General features: G+C 41.4%; 1 long non-coding RNA gene across 2 annotated transcripts in view; it reads right to left on the reverse strand.

Moving 5' to 3' along the window:
* Nucleotides 1–22,974, reverse strand: part of LOC133097771 (uncharacterized) — a 63,800-nt gene that overhangs the window by 22,420 nt on the left and 18,406 nt on the right. The window contains exon 3 of one of the 2 annotated variants that reach the window (XR_009702061.1): nt 21,466–21,852. The exons of the other annotated variant lie outside the window; for it this stretch is intronic. This is a non-coding gene — a long non-coding RNA (uncharacterized LOC133097771). Of the gene's footprint in view, nt 1–21,465; nt 21,853–22,974 lie in introns of those variants that run through there. 2 annotated transcript variants of the gene reach the window in all.

Below are 22,974 nucleotides of genomic sequence, written 5' to 3' on the forward strand. Positions count from 1 at the left end.
AATATACAGGGGACCATTAACAAAAAATGTGAATTTTATATATTTATTCTTCTGGCCTGGAGAGATAGTGGGTTGGTAGGTCTTGCTCTTCTGTTTCTTGGAAGAGTAGAATTTGTTTAGAGACAGAATGATGTACCGTATTGCAGACAAAAGAGCTATTTTGAAGCCAGGCTGACTTGGGCACTAATTTCATCTCTGCTATTTAGCAGCTGTATAATTTGGGCAAAGACACTTCACCTGTGAGTTGGTTGATTTCTTATTTGCAAAACAGGGGTAACAGTACATAACTCATGAGGCTGTTTGCAACACTTCAATGAGGTAACATGGTATTAATGACAGCCACGTGGAAGGTATTCAGGAAATGCCAGTTCCCTTCCTTAAAAAACTTTAAGAAAGGCTCATTTGCTTAGCCAAGCCCTAGACAGGTTATTTTGATGAAACCTTAGGGAACTAGTGCAGAATTTATTGGGGGTTGGTAAAAAAGGTATGTGTAACCAACACTACCTCTTATCGAATTACTCCAGGGCATTGCCTCTAGTAGACAAGCAAGGCTAGAGACAGAGACGGTGTGCACAGTCATCCTTGACTCCTAAAGAAAAGTGAGAAACTAAGCAAGGAAGTCAATCCAAGCCATCAAGTATAATTCCATCCCAAGTTTGAGCAGATTTATTTCCATTTTTGAAGGAAAGTAATTGTATCAGTGAATAGATAGAAGGGTCAACAACACAAAGATGAAGAAAGGACCAAATCATGGTAATGGGGCAATAAATTCAGTGCTTCTGAGGAAGCCAAAAATGAGAATATAAAAATCAACACAAGTAATATGTCTGACTTTGTTTTTGGAGGCAGATGTTATTGTGGCTTAGATGGCAAATCCTCATTCACAAAGTGAATGATTGTGTCTTAGGCTGCATAGGAAATGCTGATTTAGTATTTGGGAGACTTTTATTAAGAAATTCAATCTAAGTTTGGTGGAAAACAAGGAAGAGTGATTAATAATCAAACTGAAGGATGAAAAAGGGACAAAGCAAGTTTGAATAAAGGAAGAAAAATGAGGCAGAAACTTATTTAAGGAAGCCAGGCTAAATTATGTCCTTCAAGCCTGCATAAGTAGCTCCAAACAAGAACAGCAATTAGTGAGGTAATGGCCTAGGATTTAGAAAACCAATAACTTTTGTTCTGTGTGTATTCTGGGTGTAGACATACTGACACAACAATATAAAATTATTAGTTGTTAAAACTGAAGGAGTTTTACCTTAAAACGAGGACAAACATAAGCCAAATAGCTCATATATATCATTTAATTTGTTCATGAATCCAGCTTGAAAGAAAGGAAAAAATACATAAAAGGAGCAGTGTAAGGAGATTTAAGAGGGAACAATTCTTTGAAGACATTTTAGACTAAGATGAGAATCTCTGACTTCATACAGATCAAGGGAGGGAGCTAATATCACCCTTTGAGAATGGCAAATGAGGGCCAAGGAGTGGAAGAGAATGATTTTTGAAGACAGTTTTATGAAAAACCATCCAACTATGTGCTCCTTGAGAGCTGACATCATGCCTCTTTAGTACGCATTAGTAATGTGTTTGGGGTACTCCTTTGGTGCTTTCTGAATTATCCTAATTCCAGAAATTGAAACCTGAAAGGAGATGGTATGGATTTAAAGGAATTCCACTTCTCTATTATTTGAATATAATGCTTATTATGATGCCAGCTACAAAATTAAGCCAAGTCTTAGGAACTCAACTCTTTGATATTCCAGAGCCTTGCCCCATGCTACTGGTATATTTTTCTTTCTACTTTTTGTCCACTTGAGATTGAAAATTGATTCAGAGGACCATTACGTAGACAAATACCTGTGGATTTGTCCACCAATACGGTGTCCTATCTGTGACAAGTTTTATTATTTAGAATTTAAATGTGCAATTAGTGGGGGAAAAGATCTAGAAAATACTAAGGAGTTAGTCACAAATGGACGTAGTGCATATTGAGTGAATGGTTGTCAATATCCCCCTCAGCAACGCCATGGGAAGGGCACTGAGCCACAGGCACACACACCAACCTCGGGACCTTCACACTCTCCTCTCAACCGCCACTGAGCCTCCTTCTGCTGTTGGGTGGGCTAACCCGCAGACAGGAAGTAGTGGGGAGCCAGGCGTAAGCCCCTCTCAGGTAATGGAGACTTGACTGGAGAAATCAGAGGCAATTTCTAGCTCCCAAAGTTTATGGATAGTAACCTAGTTTGAGAGCAAACCCTCCAAAGAACTTAGCTGAAATCATCTCATAAATCCTTTCAGATAAGTTAGGAAACCAGGTCTGAAGAGGTTTCACGATGAATGATAAAACACAGGCGGCTGCATGGCATGCCCCCGAGGAAAGCAAGAGAGCGCTGTGGAATGAGAACCAAACTCTGTCTGCACTTAAAGGGCAACAACACAACCACCCCACAAACTCCTGCAGCTGTTGTTTTAATGGCTTATTTATGGTGTTACAGAGCCAGTCATGTTTACTCTGTCCCACAGTTAAGTTATTATACACAGGGACTCAGTGAATGAATTCTTCCCAGTGAAGAAACAAACTTCCTTGCTATAACGGGGTAGTAGTTTTGCCTACTACCCCGTTAATGAAACCAATCATTATTTTCCGGGACTGCTGAAATTATTTAGGAATCCCCTGTCCCCGGGCAGATAGACCTGAAGTTTTCAGCTGACCTTCACTGCTTCTGCCATTAGGGCAGTAAATCTCCCTTGAGGGCAGACAGCACTTGGGTAATTTTAGAGAGGGCAAAGGAGCAGAATTATAGGTTGTCTGGGAAGGGTTGAAAGATTAGACCTCTAGAGGGAAAAACTAAAAAGAATCATCTCGAAGGGCAACTACTACTTAGGGTCAAAGTTTAAATGTCTGTAACCAGTGTTTTAGTTTGACTTGCTGCTGGGGTAATTAATGCTCTCAGTTCTTGGAATAATTGAAAATAAAGCATTACATTTAGAACAGATGAATTCATTTCAGAAAACAAAAAGGACGTTCATTAAGAAAAAGAAACAAACCTATCAGTCACTGAGCACATGAACACATGAAGACAAATACTAATGACTTACTTTTCTGAAATGAGTAATATCCTTTATTTTAAACTATAAAAGGATATGATGGATTTCTTTAGAACAAGAATGGTGGAATAATATTAGTGTAGGTCCTCCACTTCTTTTCTTTAAATGCTTCTCTCTGCATGTAACTTAATTTGTATACATGTTAAAGCTTTGATTTCAAGAGCCACAGAAGATCTTGGAAGGAATCAGAGGCTTCTGATCCTACTGTCTAGGGAGCGGGTTGCAGACCCTGAGCCTGAGGCAACATATCTCGAATGTTTGTCATGCGCTATCTCCTGCACACGTGGCTTAACCAACAATATAGTGCCTTTTTTTTTTTTTAATAGTCACTTGCATTCATCAATGCAGTGTTTTTTTTTTCGGCCGTGCGACATTCAGGAGCTCAGGGATCTGACCAGGGATCGAACCTGTGCCCCTTGCATTGGAAGTGCAGAGTCTTAACCGCTGGACCACCAGGGAAGCCCCAAGGTAGTGCCTTAAAGTCACCTTTCTCCTTAGCAGCAAGTAGGCTAGCACTGCATGTTTAATAATCTAGATAGATTTTAAATATTTCTAGTTTTTATAAAATTAATACAATGCCTGATAATTGGAGAGCAAGAATATAAAATATTTTGTTGTATCAGAAAAAAACCCTTAAATCCTAGTCTTATCTATTATAGTCTGATTGAGTTAATTAGTCCCGACATATACCGGGAAATAGATTTGACATTAATGTCTGGGAATGGGAAACTTTAAAAATTCAAGTCTTCCAGATATTCCTAATTCTCTAAGTATTTGTAGTCAATTTGATAATGTATAAATAAAAAGTGTGAAGTAGAAATCCACGACAAAGGAAGGTATTTGTAAGTCACAAAGAGACTTGCAAACATTATTTTCAGGTGTTGGCTGAGAATCAGTTTAACTGAACAGTGAGCGTCTTTGTGGGTGACAGACTAACCCCAGACGCCTCTGATGACAAGGATGTGCCACTGCACCTGGGACAGTTGGCTCTCTCCGTTCTCTGATTTGGGGCAAGTAATTCTTCAACTCTGCCTCAGTTTCCCCATTGTCCAACTTCTCAGAATAGTTACGCCTTTCAAATGTCCTATGGGAAAGTGCAGTGAAAAGGAAATCTCTCATTTTTATGATTGCTATTGCTCCTTCTAAACCAGATTAGCCGAGGGAATGAGTGGCTTTGGTCGTGGTCAAGCTAGCTGCCTCTAGCTATGTCAGCCTTGGCTTCTAATGAGATCCCTCTGGACCCCGAGAAGGAGCCTGGATGTCTGGTCTGTCACTATCAAGACCTGGCAGATGGAATCAGAAGCAATTATGCAGATAAAGCTAAACTCCTCCTCCGCAAAAAACCCCCAACAAACAAAAACACCCTTCATTCCTGGCAGCTAATTTCATCAGATATCTTGAGAGGAAATATTACCAAAAAACTTTTTTCTCTATTATGGCTATGTCATCTCAGTTCTCTGCTTTACTTATTTTTACACTTTTCTTGAAAATAAGCTCTTGCATCTCCATCTTCTAGGGCTAGTAGCCAAAGTAGAGTTTTATGGAGGCCACAGAGCAGAGCTGTCTATTTCCTTGTGTGAAGACCCATCTCTGGGGACAGGCTTGGCCCACACAGTGACCCAAACCAGCTTTAATGAAATAGCCAGACGATGACAATGACCTCAGTCCATCCACAGGCTTAAATCATTGCTTGATTGTGTTCAGCTGGCAGTAGTAAAATTTTGTCGACTGGGGCTCCACGTGTGTTTCTTGATCCATCCTTAACCTTTCTTCATCTTGTTATCACAATAACCTTCCAAAGAGCGTTGTACCTTCCATGAATCTAACAGTTAGATCTCCAGCTCTGAGTGACTTGATCAGCTTGCAGGTTATGTTTGTTTGCAGCTTGCAGAGTTCAGCTCTCCGTGCTCATTAGAGCTAACTGTACACAGACACCTTCTGTGTGTGGAGCCTGAAGCCCCACGCCAGGCCTGGCATGGTGTTTACATCCTTTGATAACACGATTATTGAGGATTAAGAAGTATAAGTAAAATGACAGTCCATGACAATCAGTTCATCAACAACACTGAAGGAAGCGTGCTTTCTTAAAGGCATAGAACTGTGTGCCAAGCACCTGATGCTTAGAGATTTGCTGGAATGGATAAACCCTCTCTCTTCCCAGAGCGGCGGGTAATGTCATTTGGCTGAAAGTCGGTCTTTAATTATGGTGAGACTGCTTAGTGCACCCTGATGGTCTTACTGCTTGCTCTTTCCCATTAATTCTGAAGTTGTAACCCAAGTCCAGAGCTGTTTTGGTGTGACCCTGAGGTTACTTGAGTTTCCCATTTGTGTTTAAGTAAATAATTGTGATCAGTAATTTCCCTCTGGAACCCTTAGAGTATGGCAATTACATGAAATCTGCTTGGCTCTGTCATGCATGCCCAGAGTTAGAAATAAGTGCATAAGGCATTTGGAATGATAATTTCCAAGATATGCCTGAGCCCCTCAATAGCTCTGTGTTCCCTCTCTGGCTCATCAATATTCCTATTGTCAGTTTTAATTGCACAAACTCAAGGACATAAGGCAAATGGAGGGTATATTCTTTTAAGCCACAGAGAAGAGATGGTTTCTATTCTCTACCACTAAGCTGAAACCATATATTTGCTCCAAGTATAAAAGCTAACGCTTGGGGCAATATTTTCTTGTTTGCCTTTTTTTTTTTGGCTGAAAAAGTATATTGATATTTCTAAAGTAAACTGTGCTGTAACTGGCTAGGAGACAGGCTGGGTTGGGAAAATGAATTAAAGTGTATGTCTGAGTACGCATTTAGAAGAGTATTCACAGTCTCAACAGCTCTTAAAGGAAGGCAGTACATAATCAATAATGATGTACTGTTTGGTTTTCTAAAAACCAAAACTTCTGGGTAGCAAATGCACAGTTCTCTGAGAAATCAACGGACGTTAATTTTACAGAACCACAAGTCACATTTATAACAAGTGGAGAGAAATAAAAATCTTGACACATCAACTTCATAAAAATTAGGTAACTATTTAATTAGGCAGCCTATTTTGCTGCCTTGTAGAAATTCTAGAAGGTCTCGTGTTCTAGAATACAAATAGTATTACAGAGTTTTATGATGACTAAACTCAAATAATTTAAGAAATGACAAAACATGATAAAGTGGATCAAATAGGCAATAAAATAGAAAGGCTCCAAATCTGCTAAAAATAAAACTCTGTCAAATTTCACCATGCAACTTCATAACTATTAGGCACTGAGCAAGTCCCTTAATATCCCTGAGCTTCAGTTCCTTCATCTATGAAACAGAGATTCCGATATTTTACTCAGGTCAGAGGGTTACTGTGGAGACAAATGAAATATTTATGACAGTGTATTTAAAAACCATAATGCGCAGGACAAATAGTATTCTAACAATATTTAACATCACGTGGCAAAAGTTCTTTAAGGATTGTAACCTTTGCTATTACTGTGAAGAGCTCACTAGCGTGCTGGTCATGGTCACATTTTTAATTTTCTTCATAGATATTTATGCCTATAATTTGGATCAATGGTCTACAGTAGGATATTAGTGACTAATGATCTAAATAGCTTAGCTTCTCATAAATGTGGATAACAGAAAGAGTTAATTCAATAAGCTGTCCCACATATATATTCTCTCTGAAAATGAATCAAAATGGAAAACTATTAAAATAGCCAATGTGGTTAGAACTCAAAGAGGCACAATAGAAAGATCAGTGCATAGAGAAGGTAGTAAAGAGGATAATGACATCTTTCTTGCTCTGTCAACTTGCTGTGTGATATCTTCTAAATCCCTTCTGATTCCCAGTTGCCTGTGAAGCTTGATGAAGACAAGGATAACAGCTATGAAGTACTCTTTAGGAAAAATTTATTAGAGAGGGGGCGAAGGGGGAAAGGTCAGCCAGGATGGGTTCCTGTAAAGTTGAGCCTTGGCCTCACGACTACTGCCCTTGGCGGAGGGGTTAGGGAGGCCTGAGAAGGGGCAGCTGTGAGCCCTTAGCCGGTGACATTGCCAGTGGCCTGGGTGACGAGCACCAGCCAGCAAAGGGCTCCTAGGTGAAGCACCAAACAGCATCTACCACAACTGCCACACACTTTCTTACAAAAAGCTATTCTCTAACAGAAGTCAGGTAAATGTGTATTACAAACAAATTCTCTTGAAAGTTACTTTTTGCTCTTTGTCTCATCTTAGTCAAGCCACTTTGGACTTTGCCTTAGAACCTGGTAAGTGGGCTTATCTCCTCACACATATCCAGCCCATGGCCATTTCAGTAACAATACCATCTTGCCGTACAGGGTCTGCCCTGCAAGGAAAATGTGAAGTTGATTAAAATGGCTTTGACAACTAAGATATTGCTTCTCCTTTTTCATGTTACCTTCCCACTATCCATTTTCCATAAGTATCTGATTTACTCTCTGACTGACTGTCTAGGGCCAGCAGGGTGAAAAGCTGTCATCAAAACTAGGTATTAGGCATTTAATTATGTAAATTTCAGACCAAATATATGTAACTAATAGTGAAGCAAAACTCAGAGTGCCTTTATCAAAGAGCCCTTCCCTCCCTAAAAAATTTCCAGAAATATATATTTCTGAAGCTAAATAACTTTCGTTTGGGACATGCCACACAGTTTATCTTCATCTGAGAATGTTGTCATAAACATTTTGTAGTTTTCTGATTCCTGTTTATTGCCTGCCCTCCACTTGACTGTAAGTACTGCAGGTGTAGGTGTCTTTCCTGTTCACCACCATATCACCAACACCCAGCCCAGCGCCTGGTTCATCACAGTGCTGAACAATTATTTGTTGAAAAAAAAAATTATGACCCTTAGTCTATTGCAGCTTTAAAAATTCCTGGAGTAGTGAAGCCTGTTTAAATGCGTTAATTCAGTGTCTCTTAAATGAATTTATGCACAGACCTACTCTTCTCCCCCAACCCCCATCTGGAATATATTTTGGGAAATACTACCTTAAAGCAAGAAAAGACAATTCAATATCCAAATCCAAATATCCAAATCCATTCTCCACCTTCTTCTACCCTGACCTTACAGGCTCCATCATCTGGGCTTTAACAACCTCTGGTTTCTGGTTGGATTTGGCCAATGTGAGGCAATGCAAGAGATGAAAGGGCAGGAGGAGAGAGGAATTTTTTTCCTTCTTCCCCTGCTCCCACTGCAGTTCTGTCTGTGGCTGCATCCCTCCATGACAATTGCTTCTCCCCAGGAGAACCGCTTCCATTCTCTAAGCTCATCCAGGCTCCAGTAACATGTTCCCTTCCTCCTCCCATCTCAGTTCTCAGGGAGGTAATGACTTCCGCAGGTGCTGTCCTTGGGATCCTCAACTTTGCCTGTAAGTTTCCTTAATTATACCCAAACTTCCCTAAAGAATCCTTCTGTTATAGTCTCTCCACATCCCACCATGCCTTCTGTTTCCTGGGGGCCCCTGACTATACAGTGATGGCTTCTTCAGTCTGGAATGGACTGCCAAGGGGAAATCGAACACCTTCCTGGCAGAGTTAGAGCTTCACATTGTGGTTTTGTTATTTTGATTGAAGTTTTACGAACTCCCAGAATTTCCTCCATACCTGTACAGGTTAGCACAAAAATAAATCCCAGAACCAAAGTAAAGTACTCTTACGAGTTATTCATCTTTCTAGTTCACAGTTGGGAGGTGAACTATGTATTAGATGGTTTTAATCTATTCCTCACACAGATTCTGAGCTTCAAAGAAAATAGGAACTTATTCCTTGGGGCCATCACTCCTCATTTTTAATATAGTTCAGGACACTGTAGGCACTCATTGCACATTAATTCAACTCATGTATTCATTTAGATGATGGCCACAGCTGCTGAGAGTAGATGAAGTGGGGGCATTATCCATTAGCTTCAGACTAAAGGGTAACATTTGGCAGCACTGTGGACAAAGGGAAAGAGGGACACATTTGTGAAAAGAAGGTACCAAATCCCCAGGTGTAATGTTTAGCATCTTTTTATGTGACATAAAGACGGGACTAATATACTTACTTTTTATTATGACAGACGGCAATAATTAGGATCTGTCTAGTGGTGGTAGAATAAATAATAAGAGTGCTCTTTGGGTCTATGAGCATATGCTCTGTAGGTAGGGGTGATGATGTCACTGCAGGAACTGTTGGTTTTCTAACTAGCTTTAGTAGGTATATTTGCCTTAGAAATCAATGGACTCCACAAATCAAATAATGTTGCAAAATAAAGTTCCCTAAGATGTGTGGAGAGAAAACTTCCCATTCTGATGAATGGGCTATAGAAATCCATGCCTTGTGGAGGTCCCCACTGGCCATCATGAGCAGTATGAGGAGGTTATGATTAGGGGAGCACTAGTCACAGACGTGTCCCTTCAAACAAGTCCCTAAGGCTGGTCAGGTAGCAACCTGCTATTTAGCATCTCAGGAAGCCTCCAGCAGCGTTAATACAAACACAGTCAATTAGAGCTGGTCTTTTCCATCAAAGATTTTGTGAGGCGTAAACCCAATATAACCACTGCTTCTGTTTTGATCTCTTTTGCTCCTTAGCCCATTTCTTCTTGGCATAGTTTCTATCACCTTGGAGATTATTTTGCAGGATAAAATGGTTGCTTTCTAGTTTTGTGGGTCCTTGATATGGGTTATGTGTTTCCCTTCTGTGGAACTGGTTTGTAGGATTTCAGGCTAAACCTGTTTGGGCAGCTAAACTTCTGATGAAAATAATAATAACCCAGTTCTCCTATTCTTGCTTATAAGTATTTATTTTAATAATCATTTGTTTGTATGCTTATCTCCTTCTCAAAGTATTAGTTCCCCGAGAGCCTGTCTCTTTAGTCTTTATGTTGTCTTAGGAGCTGACTCTTCCCAGGACGACTAAGGGTGGAAACAACCCATCCCCCCAGGGAAAGCCCAACCCTGGCTTTTTATCTCCACCAGAAAAATGATATCAGAATCTACAGGTATATTCCCCGAAGTCTGAGTTACTCAGTCTTAACACCATGTGTAGGACATCAACAGTTTAGCCTGAAATCCTACAAACCAGTTTCACAGAAGGGAAAATGGTTAAGCTTTAGCCTGGTCCAGAGGTGACCACCGGATACTCTTCCTGAGTGAGACTAGGATCTAGGCTTGTACCATTTTCACTTCATACTTTGAGGTCTCAGCCCCAAAGCTCTTCAGTGTTCTCTGCTTCTGACATGGGTAACTTTTTAACAGTTTAGCAACGTATAGCCAGAGAATCTCAAAGACCTTATTTCTAGTAATGGTGTCTATTATTAGCAGGAATCAATTTGCTTCTTTTAAGATTCATTACTGTAAATAAAGTATAACAATTTAATGTAGTTTCCCAAATTTATTCTGTGTGTTGACATTGTGTTTCAGCTTATTCTGCATTCTGGTGGTTTTCCCATAGTGAACCCACAGATTGCATCAAGATTGATCCAATCTCCAACTCTTGCCAGTTGAAGGAAGCTTTGTTTTTCATTCCTAGTAACTCCATTAAGATTTCAAAGATTCTGGGGGGCTTCCCTGGTGGCACAGTGGTTGAGAATCTGCCTGCTAATGCAGGGGACACGGGTTCGAGCCCTGGTCTGGGAAGATCCCACATGCCGCGGAGCAACTAGGCCCGTGAGCCACAACTACTGAGCCTGCGCGTCTGGAGCCTGTGCTCCGCAGCAAGAGAGGCCGCGATAGTGAGAGGCCCGCACACCGCGATGAAGAGTGGCCCCCGCTTGCCACAACTAGAGAAAGCCCTCGCACAGAAACGAAGACCCAACACAGCCAAAAATAAATTAATTAATTAATTAATTAAAAAAAAAAGATTCTGTAAAGAGTGAAGTAAGTCAGAAAGAGAAAAACAAATACCGTATGCTAACACATATATATGGAATCTAAAAAAAAAAAAAAGGTTCTGACGAACCTATGGGCAGGACAGGAATAAAGACGCAGACATAGAGAATGGACTTGAGGACACGGGGAGGGAGAAGGGTAAGCTGGGACGAAGTGAGAGAGTGGCATTGACATATATACACTACCAAATGTAAAATAGATAGCTAGTGGGAAGCAGCTGCATCGCACAGGGAGATCAGCTCCGTGCTTTGTGACCACCTAGAGGGGTGGGATAGGGAGGGTGGGAGGGAGATGCAAGAGGGAGGGGATATTGGGATATATGTATACATATAGCTGATTCACTTTGTTATAAAGCAGAAACTAACACATCATTGTAAAGCAATTATACTCCAATAAAGAAGTTTAAAAAAAAAGATTCTGTAGATATGTTTCAGACAGAGGATAAACCCAGGGTATTCTGTGTGTTTCCTACACTGTTTTCTACATTTGATATATTAACGTAGTCCTTGAAAAATCCAGGTAGATCATGGCAAATTATGGAGGACCACCATAAACTTAATCAAGTAATAGTCTCAATCACAGTAACTGTGCTAGGTACAGTGTCTTTACCAGAACATAGCAACAGAGCCTCTTGTACTTGGTATGTAACTATTTATTACACATAAGTTCAAGCTGTATCAGGAAGTAGAAATCCAAAGATGGGCAGATATAACCAATCAGAGTCTTGTCCAAGGGCTATGTTAAGTAGTCAGCTCTCTGACAGAATATAATTCAAAAGGACATTGTTATCATGATATTCCACAGAACATCATACTAATCCACTGCTGTGGAGTTATTTTGAGCTCCTTCTGCCTGTAGTCTAGTAGATAGAGAAAGGAGTTACTAGAGTTACTTACTAACACTGTTATCTTGAGGGGATATGGTTACTTCTGCAACACGGGGGCAAGGAGAAGTGTATCTGAAATTCAAGAGAGTCACTGGGGAAGCTTTTCTACACCTAGCGCCATGAAAGGATGTTCCCTTCCATGTCTCCGGGGAACTCAACATTCCCTTACAATCCTGCAGCTTTCTACTGCAAGACCCACTGCGTTCTGTCTGAGGGTTTCCCTCTTGGCTCATGCGTGAGGCAGGTCAAAATGCCAGTGCATCGATATTCCTGGAAACAGATCTCAACCAGTGATGGATGGAGTTGGTGGATAAATACCCCAGCTTCCTCTCCTTTGGGAGGGAACCAAATAATCCTTTCAACAGGCCACTGCTGCAGAAGTTTAGAGAGAGAATAACCACAGTGGTCTGGATAGAAAAGGCTTCATGGAAGAGGTGGAACTTGATCTCCTAGAAGAAAGATCAAATTTTGACAAGTGGCAAAGAGAAGGGAGAGCATTAGAGAGGTGGAATGGTATGGGCGAAAGTCTAGGAGTATAATAGCTTTCTTTTATTCCAAGTAGGTTAAGCTAATATTTCTTACCCTCCCTTACATATACCAAGCACTGTGCTAGGTTAACTACCTACTCTATTAAGGAAGAAGAAGTAGATTGATGTGGCTGGGAGTATTTAAGTAGAGAAACTTCAAAATATATTAAAAACCGCCATGGAAATTCGAATTTCAGCAACAAGCGTTTGGGGTGTATAGGTGGGATTTGACTAGTGGGAGTGAGATAGACATTTTAGAAGCTAATTCAATAGCATGAATAGCAAAGGCTGGAGTAAAGTGATATTGGAAGGTAGGAGACCAGTTGAGAGACCCTTGCAATAGGCCAGAGACGGTATGACATCACATAACATGGGCCTCACTAGGATGAGGCCACGTGGACTGGAGAGGAATGTTCAGATATGAGCCTGTCAAAGATACGCATTAGGGAAGAGGGAGAAATCAAGGAAGACCCCAAGGTTTCCTAGCTTATGGTGGAGGGGGTGGGGAGATAGCAGATGACAGAGAAGGAATGGACAGTCTGGAAAGTGGAAGAAATGACCAGCTTGCTCTACCACATCCCTCTTCCTCTTCCTGAAAACCCTCATAGCTAGGAGCTTCTGAAACCTAATACCAAATTCAGTTTTTGAGGATTCGATTCACTAAGGGAGGAAGTGTTGAACCAGGTTCTAAGCCTCCCTGAGCTCCTGCCTCTTGTATTCTTCATGAATCATAATATTTACTAGAAGGGGAACTGTACTTTCTAATTCCCATTCCAATTTGCTGTCCTCATGGAAAATCTTATTTTTGCAACACCATTAGACATTCTAAATTTGGAATTTCCCAACTCCCATCAGCATAAGTGATAGTTTTAATGTTTCTTAAATACAGTGTTTGGGCATTTAATTATATTATGCAAAATTAGTAAACAGCTATTTCAAGACAGGGCTGATTAAACTGAATCTGCAAGGTATGGTATTTATTAGTATTGTATTTTCAGGACCAAGTGATATAGTGTCCTAGCTCTTGAAGTTGAAAGATGAGTGGCACCTAGAAAATGATTTAACAGTGATGACGGCTGGTGTTTAACGAAATAGTTGTTTTGATGATTTCTTGTAGAACTGATTAGACCCCCGAGGGGATAGCTGAGAGAGAGAGACACATGTACTCTCCTTTTTTCCTTTCCATCACTCACATAGCCCCATGGATGCTCCTCACCCATTCTAGAATTTTTGCTCTTTTTCACATTGCTAGATGTCCTGTCAGCTGAAAGAGTTGCTGACCAGGGAGAATCCCAGCACTGCAGATGCTGTAGATGAAGATGGCTGTAGATAAGGGACCGAGGGATTGTGGAGGGAAGATGATGAATGGAAATGTTGAAAATAAAATACATCTTTATGCTGGTCCTTCAGCTAAAGCCATGGTGTCTTTTTAGCGTTCACCCTTCTGTCATGTGATGAGGTGCCTACAGAGTCCCATGCCTACCGTGCTGCTATGTTAATTTCTTCAGGTTTCTTTGTAAAAATAAGGTGTCCGTGGCAATATATTCTAAAATCTTTCTCATCCTCTGTATTCCTCTCCCTATTTGTATGCCTTTTCTTATTTTTAAGGAATTCAGAGTGAAAGTATATTCATTACTGGATGGTTTCTGGTCCATGAAATCTGCCTTCATTACAGATGTTTATCTGTAACAGGATTCCACAGCCAGGCTGTTGTTCTAGAGACTGACTGGTGAGGTAGCAGTTTGAGGCCTGATTTAAGACTTTTGGTAAGATTTCACCAGACCATGTCTCAAGATCATCACCAGAGACTTTCTTTCTGTCTGTGGCCACCTGGATATTACGTGCAAAACACTATACTAGTTTGATCATATATAAATCCCACTGGTAGCCTGCTTCAGGGAAAGTTGCTGCTCTTGGCCTACTTGCCTTTCTCAGAACTCCTATGAATATCTTAAAATATGGATATCCTGCATAGAAATGTACTTTTCAGGACGTAATAGAGGACAAATTAAAAATCTGTGAGTGTCATATGCATGACTTTTCTCCTGGTATCTCAAATTCCAGTCTGTGAATAGCCTCCCTTCCTCCCTTGGGCCTGAAGCGGGTGATGCTGTCTTGGGTTGAATATCCCAGGGCTTCAGCTCTGGGAATCATTTCTATACCTCCCGGAAACCATGGGGATCGACATAGTCTATGGTATATTTTCAACTGTGTGGTTGGGTCTTTGGTTATTTTGGAATCAATACATTTTTATCTATTTCTGCTCTTTGTCATCCCTTTTCTTTTTTGCCCCTAGGATTTTTCCTTCTCTCCAGTTGTTCCTCTGTATCATTTGTGTCTGCACCTCTGTGTATCATCTCCATTTCCTACTGGTAAAGGCTTTTGGTTAAATTTTCAACTATTTATATGCTCTTCCCTGAAAAAGACATTACTTTTTGTCATTTCTGCATCTTTTCCTTTCAGGAGCTACCTGCCCTTCCCCTATTTGGTGGCGCTGTCTGACCACATGGTCTCACTTCCTCTGGTACCCAGCTCCGGTTGGTCCAGGCCTTTAGTCTGCACCTGATTGGCTCAGGTATGGGCATGTAACCTAAGCCAAGCCAGTCATAGTTCTTTCCAGGATTTTTGTGAGATCTTTCAGGGAAGTGGCTCATTTTTATGCTTCCTTTGGGACTGTTAACTGTAAGGAGAGTAAAGCTTAGGACTGGCAAGTATTACCTTTGTTACATCAGGGGGGAGTCTCCCTCAGAATGAAGCCAACACAGAGAAAAGCAAAGCCAAGAGAGAGAGGGCTGCATTGAGTCCTTGACATGGTTGAGGCCCAGGCTCCCAGCCACTCCTTCTCAGGTACATGGGCCAATAAGTTCCCTTTTCTGCGTAAGCTACTTTGAGTTTCTGTCCCAGCACCTAAAAGATTTCTGACTAAACCACAAACACGAAATGCCAGGTATAAGTCAAGAAATGTCACCTTAAACAAGAGAAGGTCTCACTAGCCTACGACTAGAAATATAATTTCACATATATTTAGTAACGAATTGTGAATGAGAGGGACTAGATTCTTTCTTACCCTCCAGAAGGTGGGGACAACAAGCCCAGGTGTCCCTAGTTATACCCGGTCCTGCTGAGTGCTTTTCACCAGTGCTCAGAAACAGGTCGCTCGAAGGGGTCCCTAGCATCTTTGTTCCTCATCACGCTGCCTCATCACATTCTTTTAAAGCCCCAAGGTTCTGTCCTCCTCAAGGTCACTGCCTCAAACCCCAGTCTGGCCCTTGTGAGGCAGAATGGAGGCTCCTCTTCCCTTTACCATTCCTTTTCAAGCCTGAGAGAAGGTCCTTCTCTTGATCTGGACACCACAACTGTGAGCAGAGCCCACGTTACCGGTGTGTGGGTTGGCTATCCTCATAGCCCACAGGCCCAGCGTGGAGAGGCCGGGCCACTCCGAGTTCTCGAGGTGTGTCCAGCCCTCAGAGCCAAGGCCCAGGGAAAGCATGCAATTTCTAGTTCCTCCAGTCTAAGGCCTGCCTCTCCAAGCCTTATTTCCTGTTCCAGAAGCAACTTAGATCATTGACAGAGGCAATGCCTTCTCCATGTGGGGAAAGCCTACGCCACCCACAAGAGCAAGGTCTTGCTCACTGGCCCAGTGGGCTCATGACTCAGGACGTACCGACCAACACCAGCGCCTGCAGCCTTCAGTGACACCTTGTGTGGGACAGCGCCAGTGCAGTCCAGTCAGTTCTGTTGAATTGCTTCCTCCAGTGCCTTTCTCCCAGTAAGAGGTGGAGATCACCCAGATCACCCCTTAACATATACTATAGTCTTCATGCTGCCTATTTAAGACACACTCCTTAACACTGCCTAGAACTGAGTTCGAAGAAAAAGAAAGAGGTTGCAGTGTAGAGAGTAAAGGGAATGTGTGTCGGGAAGTAAGTATGGTCGTCAAGGAAGGGGTATCTAAACAGGAGACATCAAAGCTGGTTCCTGAGGGAGTAGGAGGAGCCAGGAAGAGAAAACATTTTGTTCCCAGAAGTGCAAGAGACTCAAGATTTTCAAAAAGGTGAAGGGAAACCGTGTACAGTGGGAGAGAGAGAGAATGGTAGGGAGGTAGGGAGGTAGGGAGGAGTCACATCATGCAGACAGTTTACAGATGTTTGAATTTTATTCTAAATGCAATGAGAAGCCATTGAAGAGTTCTACATGGGTCAGATACTTAATCAGATTCATGCATTTAAAAGACTAGTTTGGTTTCTGTAGGGAGAATGGATTAGAGGAGGCAACATGGTAAAGAAGGGAACCCAGTGAAGAGGCTTTTGCAGTGGCTCAAGTCAAAGATGATGGTGGCTTGGCCAGGGTGGTGAAATAGAGATGAGAGATGGAGACTGATTTGAGATATTTTGGAGGCAAAAGAGATATTTTATTGATTATTTGTTGTAAGGGGTGTGGGAAAGTGGCATCAAGAATGATTCCTAAGTGTCCGGATTATACCATTGGATGGATGGTGGTACCATTTACTAAGAGGGAGAAGACCAGGGGAGGAAAAGTTTTTGAAAAGAGGGGGTAGGAATCAAAAGTTCAGTTTCAAGAAGGACAATTTTGAGATACAAGAGATTCCCATGGAGACATCATATAGGTTGGTGAACGGACCAGAGCGCATTTCAGAGCCTGGAGATTATTTGGGAAACCTCAGCAGGTTGGTGATATTTAAGCCATGCAATGGGATGAGATCACCTGAGGACAAGGCCCTGGATTAAGCCTTAGGAACTCCAATAATTAGTGGTGAGGTAAAGGAAGAGAAGTTGTCAAAACAGACTATGGAGAAGCTGCTAAGGAGGAAAACCTGGAGAACGCAGGATCCGAAAGGCCAGCAAAAGAATATCTTCAGATGAAGGAGAGCTTAGCTGTGAGATCTCGAAGAAGAGCTCAGAGAAGTGAGCACTGGGTTTTGCCACATGCAGGTGATGGGTGGCCTTGCCAAGGGTTCTTTTTGGTGGAATAGAAGAGACAGAAGTCAGATTGGGTTGAGGAGTGAAGGGGAGAGGAGGAAGTCGAGACAGCAAAGGTGGAGAATTAATTCAGGGACTTGGTAAAGGGAAGTAGGGAAAAGGGAGTAGTCACTGGAAAAAAAAAGTGGGGCCTGAAGTGTTTTCATTTTCTTAGATAGGAAGTACTAGACAGTATTTACTGATAGGAATTAAGGAATTAGGGGAAAAGTAAATAAGGACTCAGGAGATTGAGAATGACAAAGAGAATGAAGTTCTTAAGAAGGGATACTACTGGGCATATACCCTGAGAAAACCATAATTCAAGAAGAGTCATGTACCAAAATGTTCATTGCAGCTCTATTTACAATAGCCAGGACATGGAAGCAACCTAAGTGTCCATCATCGGATGAATGGATAAAGAAGATGTGGCACATATATACAATGGAATATTACTCAGCCATAAAAAGAAATGAAATGGAGGTATTTGTAATGAGGTGGATGGAGTTAGAGTCTGTCATACAGAGTGAAGTAAGTCAGAAAGAGAAAAACAAATACAGTATGCTAACACATATATATGGAATCTAAGGGAAAAAAAAAAAAGGTCATGAAGAACCTAGTGGCAAGACGGGAATAAAGACACAGACCTACTAGAGAATGGACTTGAGGATATGGGGAGGGGGAGGGGTGAGATGTGACAGGGTGAGAGAGTGTCATGGACATATATACACTACCTAATGTAAAATAGATAGCTAGTGGGAAGCAGCCGCATAGCACAGGGAGATCAGCTTGGTGCTTCGTGACCACCTAGAGGGGTGGGATAGGGAGGGTGGGAGGGAGGGAGATGCAAGAGGGAGAGATATGGGAACATATGTTTATGTATAACTGATTCACTTTGTTATAAAGCAGAAACTAACACACCATTGTAAAGCAATTATACTTCAATAAAGATGTTTTAAAAAAAAAAAAGAAGGGATAAAGTCAACAGTAGTGCTTTTCAAATGTTGGTGTACGTGGGCCTGTAAACCCCCCAGGAAGCTTGTGAAATGGCAGATCCTGATTCAGCGGGTCTGGCCGGGTTGGGGGGGAGGGGGGGAGGGCTGAGATTTTGCATTTCTAACAGTTTCCCAGGTGATACTGATGATGCTGGTCCAAAGACCACTTTGAGTAGCAAGGGTGGAGCAAAAAGGGATATGCTTTTAAATGAAAAAATGGAGAAGAGAAAAGAGGGCATACAAGCTATCTCTGAGAGGGGAAAAGTAAGCCCTAAAGAAATGTAGTTAAATTTTTGGGCAGAGTTGAGGGCCCATTTGAGGTTTGCAAGTATGAACCTAATGTGAAACCAGTCTACATTTCGTAGCTTGGCTGCCCACAAGGAGAGGGAGACGGTTGGATTTCTCTATTGTTGGGGTGTTGCCAATTGAGTATGAGAGTGGGAGTAGGGGTTAGAGAGGAAGGTCTTTTCCAAACTGATTGTAAGGATGATCATGGAATCTAAGCTGGACAAGAATGGAAGGGGACTTATTGTTCCTGCCAAATGTATGTCAGTTGTGATGGCAACATTAATTTCTGTGAAGAGACATGTCAAGGTCACTGTGGAAAAAAAAATACTGGCTCATTATACAAGCACATGCTATTGTCTTAAAAAACACTGATTCTAATGGAGAAATGAGAGGTATCAAATAGCTATGGATTTTCTGTGATTCCTGTGTATCAGCTAAGAATGTGTTTGGCTGTAAGAAGAGATGACTCAACGAACAGTAGCCTAAATAGCATCTAACATAACAAGAAAGGTAGAGGTAGAACCATTGTTCTTTTTAACTGCTCAGCAATGCCATTTTGGATCCAATTTCTTTGTATCCTTTTTGTCCTCATAGTTATTTCCTCCTGCTTACAAGATGGCTGCTGCTGCTCTAGACAGCCCTTCCACATTCGTATCAGGAAGAAAGGAGGAGATGATGATGCCAACTGCAATTGTCCCTTTTTATCAGAAATGCAAAATCTTTCCCAGAAACCCCCTAGCAAACTTCCACTTACATTGTATTGCCCAGAATCTCATCACATGTCCATTATGCAAGGGAAGTGGGTAAAGTGAGTATTTAGCTTTCCTACTTTCCATGATAGAGGTTGACAAGGGATAAAGGTGTTGGGAATGGGTGTTGGTTCAGCCCACCTATAATATCTGTCTCATTGAGAGCTGGCTGGAGACCTTATCTAAGTATCTCTGTTTTAGAGCAGTCAGTCCACCAGTAATATCCTATTATGTTAAATGTACTGTGCTCAATAATAAAGAACTGTCTTCTCTTACACTTGGTTCTCTTTCTAGTCTTAGATGGCATGAAGGTCTGTGTTTGAGCAGGAATATGGAATATACTGTTCCAATAACAGAGACCTGTTATTCTCTGGGCCTGCAATAACTCTTAACTGGCTCATATTCCCAAGATAATTCAGTGGTTGCTTAGGGGAAAGAAAATAAAGAATGACAATGTTCAATAAATGTTTGCCAAATTAAGAAAGATGGAAGAGTATGAATTACAGAGGCCCCAAAGATCTATCTACTGAAATATAACTCTGTCATCATTCCTTTCCAAATAACAGACTGTACATTTATTTGGACTAAAATGCAAATGTTATATATGTTAATTTGTAAGTCCCAGGCTTCACACAGTGATGGTTGTACATGTGTCACATTTGTAGTAATAGCTCGATTCTCGATGCTCCAAAGCCCCTGCCTGCCTAATTGGCAAGATATCTGATCTCTTCCCACGACCCTCTCTCCCCTCGTGTCCCCAGATGTCATTAGTCTTTCTCATGTATACATTGTCCACAGTCCTTTACTGAGTTCCAGAAAGGAGACAGATAGACTTTGAAAGCTCTAGGAGCAGAAATTTCTCTGTTACAGCATAGATAATAAACCCCAAAGACAGTGCACATAAAGCAAATATGCCTAAAGCACAGATTCAGGAGCCAGATTGCCTGGGTTCTAATCTCAGCTCTGCCACTTGTTAGATATGTGACCTCGGCCAATTACTTAATCTCTATGTGCCTCAGTTTCCCCATCTGTAAATTGGAAATAATAATCATATCTTTCCTAGAGTGTTGTTTCGATGATTGAATGACTAAATACATAGAAAGAGCTTAGATCTGTGCCTGGCACTAAATAAATACTATAGAAGTGTTTGCTCTTATTATTATTACTACTACTACTACTGCTACAATACTACTGTCCTTATTTATATTTTTAATAACCAGCTACTGCCTCACACCTTGGACACTAGAGACATTCAATAAATATCTGTTGAGATGTGTTTGGAAGGAAGGAAGATGAGGGCAGTTAGATGGTGGGTGATAAGACTTGTGGTATCTATTAAAAGTGATGCTAATTTTTAGCTCAAGAAACCAGAAAGAATAAGAAACTGTACACAACTGCCTCAGAGAGAATATCTTCTTGCCCTGTAACTTAGATGTCAGCCCTCTGTATCCAAAAAAATGAAATCCTGTGTTGCCACTTCCTAGATTATTAAAACCCCCTAGAATGGTGACTTTCATGCCTCCAACCCCACACCTGTTTGGAAGCTCATATGGGCTGCTCCCGAGGAGAGAGACCCACTGTCAGCTGTTTTATATATTGTGGTTTCATTGCTTCAAAAGGTTTTTTTTAAAAAAAAGTCACCACACTAGATGAATCAAGAAAAGAGCATATGCAGCTGCTTTTCAGGGTTTCTTGTTTGCCTGACCCAGACCCAGCACCTCATGCATTTCCTGGTGGGTCTGAGTAGAGCTCTGTGTGAATTGCCCTCTGAATCAAAAACCAAGCAAATAACATGCTTGTCTAAAGACCTTTCTTCCTGCCCTCGCCTCGCTTTTTATTCCTTACTGTCTTTTTGTGCACCAGTTATGCTATGCGTTTTCTTTTTATGTTTTTATGGCTGCTGGGGTTGCTTTCAGAAGGATACCCTAAGACGGCAGAGAAATTAATGCATCAAGGGATTTCAGGCAGAAAAATCCATCTGACCTGGTGACAGTTGGTAAGCATTACAGAAAATCTCACTCACTGGAGAACCATAAGTTTGGCAATTTCATTTCGGCTTACTTTGCTGCCCTTCCCAAAGCTCCAGGTTCAAAGAGAAGAGGAGGAAGCAACTTCACTGAATTTAGTCAGAGAGAGAACTTTGAAGCCCACAGCAAAGCTGTCCAGAGCAAAGGAACTGTAAGAAAAATATCTCGTTGTTGGTCCAAATCCGACTTCTTGATGCCCTGTTGCATTTTAATGAAAACTTGAAGCCATGTCCCAGACTTCCTCTTCAGCTGATGGATGGGGAGTAATGCTTCTGAAGAAGGCACACATTCTTTCTGCCTTTTTCTCCTTCTAGCTGCTTTATTGGATGCTTTAGCTCAACCACTTATCATTGTTTTGTGATGAAGGCTGCATACCAGCTCATCTCGGAGTAGTCTGTGTTCTTCCACAGGGGCAGGGCCGAGGAAGAATATCTTTTTCAAGAGAGGAAAAGTGGAATTTGTCAGTGATGCAAACCAGACAGGAAGGGAAGGAAGGAGACTCTGGTTTTTCACAAAAGGATTCTAAGATGCTGAAAAGTGAGCCCGACAGATTCAGTCAGCAGCTGAGGTCATCTGCCTGCAATTCAGTGATCTGGACTCCAATCACAGAGCTGATAGGAGCAGGGGCCTGTGTGGGGCTGTGCACTTTTCTGTGCTTTGATGGTCATGACAGACACTAAGGGTTTCATCAGGCAGAGTGAGGCAGCCTCTCTCTCAGGAAGACCTTTGACCTGAGTCTTGTTCTTTGTGTGGTTAGTCTTCCACCTGCCCCAAATTTAACTCTTCCATACAGGCCTGTGAAATGGTTCTATCCTTCTTAAGCGGATCAATCCAATTTAAGAACTCAAGTTAGAACTAAAGCAATTCCATTGCTATGCGAAAGTCCATTTTAGCGTTGCTGTCCTGTGATGTCACCATCTCTCTGGGGGTATTGCACTTTCCTGACCAGTGTTTTCTAAAAGGGACTTTTTTTTTTTTAACATCTTTATTGAAGTATAATTGACTTACAACATTGTGCTAGTTTCCACCGTACAACAAAGTGAATCAGCCACATGTATACATATATACCCTCATATCCCCTCCCTATTGTGTCTCCCTCCCACCCTACCTATCCCACCCCTTCAGGTGGTCACAAAGCACCGAGCTGATCTCCCTGTGCCATGCAGCTGCTTCCCACTAGCTATCTATTTTACATTTGGTAGCGTATATATATCAATGCTACTCTCTCCATCTAAAAGGGACTTTTAAAAGAAAAGAAAAAAGATTTCACAACAAATAATCTAATATTTTGCAGTACCTCTAAGGCTATATCTAATTTTGAGGGGAAAAAACCTAAGAAGTAATGCAATTTTGTTTATTTTTGATGTGTGGTTTAAACGTAAGAGTCAAGTAATTATTGATTGTATAACTGTGTAGCTATTAGGTACATATGCCTACTTTAGTTATTATGGTATGCCAAAGAGTTTCAATACTTTTTGTTCATAAGATGTCTAAAATTTAGTTAGGGAAACAAAATAATCTCAAATAGCAATTAGTGAGAAGACAATGTGATAA

Source organism: Eubalaena glacialis, chromosome 1, assembly GCF_028564815.1.
Source record: "Eubalaena glacialis isolate mEubGla1 chromosome 1, mEubGla1.1.hap2.+ XY, whole genome shotgun sequence".
NCBI lineage: Eukaryota > Metazoa > Chordata > Mammalia > Artiodactyla > Balaenidae > Eubalaena > Eubalaena glacialis.